Below are 11,590 nucleotides of genomic sequence, written 5' to 3'. Positions count from 1 at the left end.
ATGCATAGTCCTAACAGGGAGCTCACAAGCACACGTCTATCCTCTCCTATGGACAAGAATAGAACTACTATAATACTGCCCCCTATATACAAGAATATAAGTACTATAATACTGCCCCCGATATACAAGAATATAACTACTATAATACTGCCCCTATATACAAGAATATAACTACTATAATACTGCCCCTATATACAAGAATATAACTACTATAATACTGCCCCTATATACAAGAATATATCTACTATAATACTGCTCCTATATACAAGAATATAACTACTATAATACTGCTGCTACATACAAGAATATAACTACTGTAATACTGCCCCAATATACAAGAATATAACTACTATAATACTGCCCCTATATATAAGAATATAACTACTATAATACTGCTCCTATATACAAGAATATAACTACTATAATACTGCCCCCTGTATACAAGAATATAACTATTATAATACTGCCCTCTATATACAAGAATATAACTACTATAATACTGCCCCTATATACAAGAATATAACTACTATAATACTTCCCCTATATACAAGAATATAACTACTATAATACTGCTCCTATATACAAGAATATAACTACTATAATACTGCCCCTATATACAAGAATATAACTACTATAATACTGCTCCTATATACAAGAATATAACTACTATAATACTGCCCCCTACATACAAGAATATAACTACTATAATACTGCCCCTATATAGAAGAATATAACTACTATAATACTGCCCCTATATACAAGAATATAACTGCTATAATACTGCTCCCTATATACAAGAATATAACTACTATAATACTGCTCCTATATACAAGAATATAACGACTATAATACTGCCCCCTATATACAAGAATATAACTACTATAATACTGCCCCCTATGTACAAGAATATAACTACTATAATACTGCCCCTATATACAAGAATATAACTACTATAATACTGCCCCTATATACAATAATATAACTACTATAATACTGCCCCCTGTATACAAGAATATAACTATTATAATACTGCCCTCTATATACAAGAATATAACTACTATAATACTGCTCCTATATACAAGAATATAACTACTATAATACTGCCCCTATATACAAGAATATAACTACTATAATACTGCTCCTATATACAAGAATATAACTACTATAATACTGCCCCTATATACAAGAATATAACTACTATAATACTGCCCCCTATATATACAAGAATATAACTACTATAATACTGCCCCTATATACAAGAATATAACTACTATAATACTGCCCCTATATACAAGAATATAACTACTATAATACTGCCCCTATATACAAGAATATAACTACTATAATACTGCCGCCTATATACAAGAATATAACTACTATAATACGGCCTCCTATATACAAGAATATAACTGCTATAATACTGCTCCCTATATACAAGAATATAACTACTATAATACTGCTCCTATATACAAGAATATAACTACTATAATACTGCCCCCTATAAACAAGAATATAACTACAATAATACTGCCCCCTATGTACAAGAATATAACTACTATAATTCTGCCCCTATATACAAGAATATAACTACTATAATACTGCCCCTATATACAAGAATATAACTACTATAATACTGCTCCCTATATACAAGAATATAACTACTATAATACTGCTCCTATATACAAGAATATAACTACTATAATACTGCCCCTATATACAAGAATATAATTACTATAATACTGCCCCCTATATACAAGAATATAACTACTATAATACTGCTCCTATATACAAGAATATAACTACTATAATACTGCCCCTATATACAAGAATATAATTACTATAATACTGCCCCCTATATACAAGAATATAACTACTATAATACTGCTCCTATATACAAGAATATAACTACTATAATACTGCCCCATATATACAAGAATATAACTACTATAATACTGCTCCTATATACAAGAATATAACTATTATAATACTGCCCCCTATGTACAAGAATATAACTACTATAATACTGCCCCCTTTATACAATAATATAACTACTATAATACTCTCCCTATATACAAGAATATAACTACTATAATACTGCTCCTATATACAAGTATATATCTACTATAATACTGCTCCTATATACAAGAATATAACTACTATAATACTGCCCCTTTATACAAGAATATAACTACTATAATACTGCTCCTATATACAAGTATATATCTACTATAATACTGCTCCTATATACAAGAATATAACTACTATAATACTGTCCCTATATACAAGAATATAACTACTATAATACTGCCCCCTATATACAAGAATATAACTACTATAATACTGCTCTCTATAAACAAGAATATAACTACTATAATACTGCCCCTTAATACAAGAATATAACTACTATAATACTGCTCCTATATACAAGAATATAACTACTATAATACTGCCCCTATATACAAGAATATAACTACTATAATACTGCCCCCTATGTACTAGAATATAACTACTATAATACTGCTCCCTATATACAAGAATATAACTACTATAATACTGCTCCTATATACAAGAATATAACTACTATAATACTGCCCCTATGTACAAGAATATAATTACTATAATACTGCCCCCTATATACAAGAATATAACTACTATAATACTGCTCCTATATACAAGAATGTAACTACTATAATACTGCCCCTATATACAAGAATATAATTACTATAATACTGCCCCCTATATACAAGAATATAACTACTATAATACTGCTCCTATATACAAGAATATAACTACTATAATACTGCCCCATATATACAAGAATATAACTACTATAATACTGCTCCTATATACAAGAATATAACTATTATAATACTGCCCCCTATGTACAAGAATATAGCTACTATAATACTGCCCCCTTTATACAATAATATAACTACTATAATACTCTCCCTATATACAAGAATATAACTACTATAATACTGCTCCTATATACAAGTATATATCTACTATAATACTGCTCCTATATACAAGAATATAACTACTATAATACTGCCCCTTTATACAAGAATATAACTACTATAATACTGCTCCTATATACAAGTATATATCTACTATAATACTGCTCCTATATACAAGAATATAACTACTATAATACTGTCCCTATATACAAGAATATAACTACTATAATACTGCCCCCTATATACAAGAATATAACTACTATAATACTGCTCTCTATAAACAAGAATATAACTACTATAATACTGTCCCTATATACAAGAATATAACTACTATAATACTGCCCCCTATATACAAGAATATAACTACTATAATACTGCTCTCTATAAACAAGAATATAACTACTATAATACTGCCCCTATATACAAGAATATAACTGCTATAATACTGCACCTATATACAAGAATATAACTACTATAATACTGCTCCTATACACAGGAAAATAACATATTAGAATGTAGCGGTTTCTATGTCACGGAAAAAGTTGTTCTTTATGTGTATGTAATGAGCTGAAATGAATGTGATGAATAGTCACACCCCAACTCCTTTGTGGCGCATTGAGTGCGGCGTTTCTGTATGATGGTAACCTGGAGATACATTCCACTGTTACCTATAGAACTTAAATAAAAGCGTAAACACTTTTAATCCTCGTTTTGTTGTCCATGAGAATGTAAAATTTATGTCCTGGTAACAATAAATTAAATTTGTGACATTTTTATTAATTTAAATATTACATCATTAGAGAAAAGGTTAGGATGGATATTTATTAATAAACAGTATATACAATATATATGTATTGTTTTTTGTTAAACACTGACCTCAATGTACCTTTCCATACATTATTTAGTGACATTGACTGGACTATATGGCCTCAGTCTTCTTATTTTTATTAATATCAGAATGTTCATTCGGGCATAAACAGCGAGATTGTTCACAAATATCCATCGTGTAAATTGCTGCACTTCCGATATCTGATTAAATGATTGGCGGCAGCCAGTGGCGGACTATCATTAGGGCAGTTCGGGTGGCCGCCCGGACCGCACATGATCGCACGGGCCCCCTCATGCCCGGTGGCATCCGCTAACACCGGAGGGAGCCCCGGAGCTAGCGGCTGCCACATTCATTTGTATCCGAGTCCTCAGGATTTAGATACAAATGGATACTAAAGGCTGCAGGTCACGTTCGGCTTGCAGCCTATAAGGCGCTGGGAAAACTTCCTGCGCAGGCCGGCGTGATGAGGTACTGCATAAGGGTAAGTAAACTTTATATATTTTTTTAGGTGGGGGACTATCGCTGTGTATATATTCATGGAGGGGGGGGGGGATTGATCCGTTACACTATATACAAGGGGGAGTGCTGGGTGGCCCTATATACAAGGGGGAGGGTGGCGCTGTGTGGGCCTGTATACAAAGGGGGTGAGTGCTCTGTGACACTATATACAAGGGGGGGGGAGTGCTGTGTGGCACTATATACAAAAGGGGGGAGCGCTATGTACACTTAATACAAGGGGAGAGCGCTGTGGCCCTATATGCAAGGGGGGAGCGCTATGTGGCCCTATATGCAAGGGGGAGCGCTATGTGGCCCTATATACAAAGGGGGAGCACTGTGTGACACTATATACAAAGGGGGGAGCACTGTGTAGCACTATATACAAGGGGGGGCTAAGTAGCGCTATCCACAGCGGTATGTGTGTGGCGCTCTTTATAGGGGGGGCTTTTTGGCGCTATTTACAAGAGGGGGAGGGCTGTGTGGCGCTCTTTACAGGGGGGCTGTATGGCACTATCTATAGGGGGCTATGTGTAACGCTCTCTACGGGGGGGGAAGTGTGATATCTACAGGGGGATGTGTGTGGCACTATGTACAGGGGGCTGTGTGTGGCGCTATCTATGGGGGTGTTTAATGTCTACAGGGGCTGTGTGTGGCACTATGTACAGGGGGCTGTGTGTGGCGCTATCTACGGGGGGGGGGTGTAATATATACAGGGGCTGTGTGTGGCACCATGTACAGGGGGCTGTGTGTGGCGCTATCTATGAGGGGGTGTAATATCTACAGGGGCTGTGTGTGGCACTATGTACAGGGGGCTGTGTATGGCGATATCTACGGGGGGGGGTGTAATATCTACAGGGGCTGTGTGTGGCACTATGTACAGGGGGCTGTGTATGTGGTGTTTTACAGTGTGTGGTATTATTATATTCAGGCGCGCAGTGTTTGGTGCTATTATATTTAGGGGTACACTATGTGGCACCATGATAACTTTATTTTCGTTTATAGGAGTGGAAAAGTTGGAAAATTGAGGAGCCGAAGACATCTGAGTGGCAAATTCTGCAGAAATTGGTCATGGCCGGGAGAAGTCGTTATGAGCTCTGGACCGGATGGAGAAGAAAAGAGGAAAGAAAACTACTAGAATCTGAGACGTCGTCTCTTGTGAGTCACTAGATTTATAGAGAATCTGTCACCTCTCCTGACATGTTTATTATAGGAAATCCTTGTGTTTCACAAAAAGTCTTCCTGCAGTCCAGGACTGATAGACAATTCCCCTTGTCAGGAGGATGTGTCCCTGCACAGTGTGATACTGTCAGTATGTATGGACACAGCCCTGTGACAAGGGGAATCCGTAACACCCATTTGTTAATGCTTGCCCAAAAAGGTAGTGTTAACAATAGTTACAGTGCGGCAGGGTGGCGGTGCGGAAGGGGCCCAAGTTTGGGTAACAGCCAGGGCCTATGGTCTACTTAATCCGCCACTGGCTGCAGCGGCCACATGGGATGAAACATTCCAGGAGACCGGCCTGGACGAAGAAGCAGAGAATTCTGGGTAACTATAGATTTTTTTTTTCCTGAGTTGCAAAAAAACGCAACATCTGCTATTTGTTGCGGAGTTTACCTCCCATTGAATTCAATGGGCAAAACCCGCAACAGAAAAGCAGCGATTACGCAAATAGCGTTTTTTTTCGCTCATCATTTACGCAGCATGTGGATGAGAATTGTCCAAATCATCCACTCTGCTGCCGCTGTATTATGCTGCCGATTTTCCGCAACAAAATCCGTTGTAGAAAATCCACAGTATCTGTGAACTGACCCTTAGGCTGGATTGACATGAGGGTGGCGTTTTTGCGCACGCAAAAATGCAGCGTTTTGCGTGCGCAAAAGCCACTTAACAGCTCCGTGCGGCAGCAGCATATGATGCGCGGCTGCGTGCTTTTCGCGCAGCCGCCATCATTATGACACTCCATTTGGATGTTTGTAAACAGAAAAGCAGGTGGTGCTTTTCTGTTTTCATTCATCCTTTCGACAGCTGTTGCGCGAATCACGCTGTTCGCACGGAAGTGCTTCCGTGCGGCCTGCCTTTTTCACGCACCCATTGACTTCAATGGGTGCGTGATTCGCGCAAAACGCCGAAAGAACGGACATGTCGTGACTTTTTTTCAGCGGACTGAGTAAAAATCACGCACATGTCCGCACGGCCCCATAGAATAATATAGGTCCATGCGACGCGCGTGAAAATCACGCGCGTTGCACGGACGTAATTCCCGTTCGTCTGAATAAAGCCTTAGTGTATGTTCACACGGCCTATTTTCAGATGTAATTCAGGCATTTTACGGCTCGAATTACGCCTGAAAAGACGGCTCCATTACGCCTACAAACATCTGCCCATTGCTTGCAATGGGTTTTACGATGTTCTGTTCCCACGAGCCTTTATTTTACGCGTCGCTGTCAAAATACGGCGCGTAAAATGACGGCTCGTCAAAAGAAGTGCTGGAAAACAGCTCTGTAATTTCAGACGTTTTTTATTTTGTGTGCGCACATACCCTAAGACATTATTATATTGCCACTGTATGGCACTACTTTACTCCCTATGTGAAGCACTATTATATCTGTACTCTATGTTATAGTAGTGGTGTATGCGCCGGGAGCTACATGATATCCTATGGGAATTCTAGAACGATACTATAGTGGCACTGTATAAGAACATGTCTTATTGCTCATTGAGTTGTGAGGCCCCATGCACACGGCCGTACCCGTAATCACGGCCCGCGATTGCTGCGGATGGCCGTCAAAATTTGCGGGTCGTGCTCCCAAACTAAGTATGGGAGGACGGTCCGTGAAAAGCAAAATGATGGATATGTCCTATCTTTTGCGACACTTCTACGGCCCGGACAGCTTCCTGTGAATATACGGAAAGGTATCCGTGGTCAATAGAAGTGACTGGGTCCGTAATTACGGATGAATTTTACGGTCGTGTGCATGGGGCCTAAGAGGGTGAAATTTATTTTCCAAACTTCAGTATTTTCTCCCCTAGAACTCTTAACTCAATACCAGTGTCTGTGAAACTTGTTATCTCGTGGGGCTGTAGTCTGGTCTCCCGGTCTCCTCCTCAAGCTATAAGGCCGGGTTCACACGTAGCGTAAACACTGCGCATTTTCCGCAAGAGATTTAATTGGGCAAAATCTGCAGCGTAATACAGTAGCAGCAGAGCGGATGAGATCTGAACAAATCTCATCCACATGCTGCGTAAAAAACCCAACAAAAAACGTTCAGAAATTGACCTGCGGTGCGGTTTTTTAATTTCGCTGCTTTTCTGTTGCGGGTTTTCCACATTGAATTCAATGGGGAGGAAAAAAACGGGGAAAAAAAAGCAGTTGTTGCGATTCTGCCGCAAAAGTCGCAACTCAGAAAAAAAATATCTTATACTTACCCAGAACTCTCTGCTCCTGCATCCAGCCCGGCCTCCAGGGATGAGGTTTCATCCTATGTGACCGCTGCAGACTGCGATTGGCTGCATCTGTCACATGGGATGAAACGTCATCCCAGGAGGCCGGGCTGCAGGACGTCAGAGGGACGCGTCGCCGAGTGTGGGTTATTATAAGCTTTTTCCTTTAAGTGCTGCTTTCCGCAGCCGACATTCCACCCAAAAAACTGCACCACAATTTGGAGCGGTTTTTCGGCCGGAATTCCCTGCGGCGGCCAGGGTGGATACGCTGTGTGCTTTTATGTAGCGTATCCGCCCTGTGTGATTATATCCGCATGTTCCCTGGGCCTTCTACCCTCCCCCCCCTTAGGTCCTTGTCTGTCAGTATGGGTGTCCTCTCAGTTACACAAGACGCAGGAATGTCCCCCATACTGAGCAGCGCAGGGAGCTGTAGTTCTGAGGAGGAAGGTCCTGGCAGGGAACTATGATTAAGGACCTTATTGGTCTGAAACGCGTAAGCGTGATCCTGGGATTTTTTGTTTTAACTTCTTTGTTTTAATATGACCAAATAAACCTTACAACTTTTATTTTGAGTGCTGGATTCACCTTCACTATACACCACTATTGCCTTGATTACCTGCTGTCGACACAGGACCAGTTTGGGAGTATCTGCGAGCACCTACAGCATTTGGATTTACTCCATACCAACTTGCATCAACTAAACGCAGTGGAAACGCAACAAAAGCGTGGTGGATATGTGGTGAGCGAACTTATAGTAACACTTCCTCTATTTTTTTGTACCCTGGCAGGGAACTACCGAGATTCGAAAAAACATACGGCACCTTTATTATACACACTGTGACTCACACACGGCCATTTTCGTTCTGATTACTGTCCACTTCAACATCGTAGATCAGGGGTGCAAAAACTTCCTCACTCAAGGGCCACATTGTCAGATTGTACCTTTTTTAAGGGCCACGATAAAACTTAAAGGGGTACTCTCATGTCAGAAATTTACCACCAGTTTAGGTGCTGGTACTTCTTTTGGGAGAACTCTCGTAAACTACAATGAAGAAAACAGCAGCATCTGTGGCCACCGCTCCACCTTCTTTTCTCTCTGGAGTGTCAAATGGGATCAGAGGACCCCGATTCTCCCGATATATGAGGCTCAGGGGTGGGGTCCAGCTAGTTCTCTCCTGTTTTCTTGAACAATTTGTTAGAACAGCTGGTTCGCAGAACCGGGGAGAAGCGGAACCCAACCCGGTCCTCCAGCACTCAATTGAATCTGCGTCCTTAGGACATGGACGCAAACGAGCAGTCTATCACCGGCGAGCTAAGGGAACTATCAGTTCCCTACCCCGCCATTTACCGCTTTATAGGCGGCGCGATGATGTCAGTGTCGTTCTGCTGGAGCAGGCCACCAGGGGGCACCCAAGTTCATCTTCTGAGACCTGCACTAATATCAATGATCATCATAGGGAAGAGAGAGGAGCTGATCTCTAATGACCGCACTTGGTTCTCTGCATTTAGTAGGATGCGCTGCCATGTCCTCCAAGAATGCCTGCGTCCTGATGGCTGGGGGCCGCGGAGAACAGCATTGTGGGTGGCATGCGACCACCGTGCTGCAGTACAGTAATGGGGGGAAAACTAAAGCCCTCAAAAAAGTTAATTATTCAAATTTGTGTAAATTGGTGCAATTTTGATGATTGCACCTCCCTAGACAGAAAAAGGTCACCTTTCCTTGTAGTCTCAGGGGCCAAACTGAGAACGAATAAGTAGAAAGCCTTAGGCCGGGTTCCCACGGGGCGGATACGCTGCGTAAAAATCATGCAGCATGTCCGACCTGGAAACCGCAGTACATGCCGTCCAAAAAATCGTACCACATTGTGGTGCAGTTTTTCGTACGGAATTTGAGCTGCGTAAAAAAAGCGCTCATACTTACCCCTCCCTCCTCTGACGTCTGCTTAGGCCTCCTACGATGACTTTGCAGGGCATGTGATGCGGCAGCCTGTGATTGGCTGCAGCGGTCACATGGGATGTAACATCATCCCAGGGGGCCGGACTGCAGGAAGGATGGGGGCGTTCTGGTATGATTTTTTATTTTTTTCTGCTGTGGCGTTTTTTGCGGCGTAATCGCTGCGATTATGCCGCAAAAGTCGCCGCACTTGGCTTTCTGTTGCGGGTTTTGCATCACTATTGAATTTAATGGGGAAATCCCGCAATGGAAAATCAACAAAAATGTCACATAAATTGACATGCTGCGGAATTAAATTCTGCACCGCAGGTCAATTTATTAACGTTTATGCTGCGGTTTTTTCCTGCAGCGCGGGCGTGAGATTTTCTAAAGCTCATCCATTTTGCTGCTACTGTAAATGCTGCGGAATTTCCACACACAATTTAGTTGCAGAAATTCCACAGCTTTTACGCTACGTGGGAACCCGGCCTTAGGGCGGGTTCACACATAGCGGAATTTCACTTAAATTCCGCTGCGGACACTCCGCAGCGTTAATCCGCAGCGGAGCCGTTTCTCCATTGACTTTCACTTTAATTTAGCAGTGTTCGTTTACACGATGCGTACAATTCCGCTGCGGAGCATAGGCTGCGGAGCGGAATTTGGTGTCCGCAGCATGCTCTGTCTGTTGCGGAGCAGTGGCGGACTGGTTGCGGACTCATGGCGGAATTTCTCCATTGACTTCAATGGAGATTCTAAGTTCCGCAATGAAGTCCGCAGCTGTCATGCACATGTTGTGTGTGCTGCGGATGCGTCTTGCTTTTTTGCCATGACATTTCTTCATTCTGGCTGGACCTATGTATTTCTAGGTCTACAGCCAGACTGAGGAAGTCAATGGGGCTCCCGGAATGACGGGAGCGTTGCTGGGCGACGTCAGTAAATAGTCACTGTCCAGGGTGCTGAAAGAGTTACGCGATCGGCAGTAACTGTTTCTGCACCCGGGACAGTGACTACCGATCTCAATATACATGTATCTGTAAAAAAACATATAAGTTCATACTTACCGAGAACTCCCTGCGTCTGTCTCCAGTCCGGCCTCCCAGGATGACGTTTCAGTGTAAGTGACGGCTGCAGCCAATCACAGGCCAAGCACAGGCTGCAGCGGTCACATGGACTGGAGCGTCATCCAGGGAGGTCGGGCCGGATGCCGAAAGAAGGACGCGTCACCAAGACAACGGGCGGTAAGTATGAAATTCTTTGACTTTCACTAGGGAAAGTGCTGTCCCTTCTCTCTATCCTGCACTGAATAGGGAGAAGAGAAGCACTTTTCCTGCAGTCCGCAGCGGCCAGTCCGCATCAATTTTCTGCACATTTTGTGCAGATCCGCTGCAGAATCTGCAACGCAGATTCTGTGCGGCATTGATGCGGACAGTTGCGGAGGAATTCCGCCATGTGTGGTCATGCCCTTATACAGTCTTTTGCTTTTTAAAACCACCGGGGCCAAATGGGTGGAGTTCTGGTACCAGAAAAAGACAGAGACTACACATATGCATAAGGCCAGATTCACACGACTCCGCAAAAACTCGGATGTAAAAACCAGCCGTTTTTCACGTCCAAATTGCACCCAAACGGGACCCGTCTTAATGGATCCCTTATAGACCTGAGTCTATTGAGGGATCTGTGAAAACGGAAGAAAATAGGACATGTCCTATTTTTCCACAGACCGTGTGAACGGACCCATTGAAATACAGATGTAGCCATGTTTATCTTGACTTTTAACGCATTAAAGAGGCTGTCACCAGATTATAAGTGCCCCCCTGTCTCCTACATAATGTGATCGGCGCTGTAATGTAGATAACAGTGGTTTTTATTTAGAAAAACGTTTATTTTTGAGCAAGTTATGAGCAATATGAGATTTATGCTGATCAGTTTTTT

The sequence above is a fragment of the Rhinoderma darwinii genome, chromosome 5 (assembly GCF_050947455.1).
Source record: "Rhinoderma darwinii isolate aRhiDar2 chromosome 5, aRhiDar2.hap1, whole genome shotgun sequence".
NCBI lineage: Eukaryota > Metazoa > Chordata > Amphibia > Anura > Rhinodermatidae > Rhinoderma > Rhinoderma darwinii.
This window is presented reverse-complemented; position numbering follows the sequence as displayed.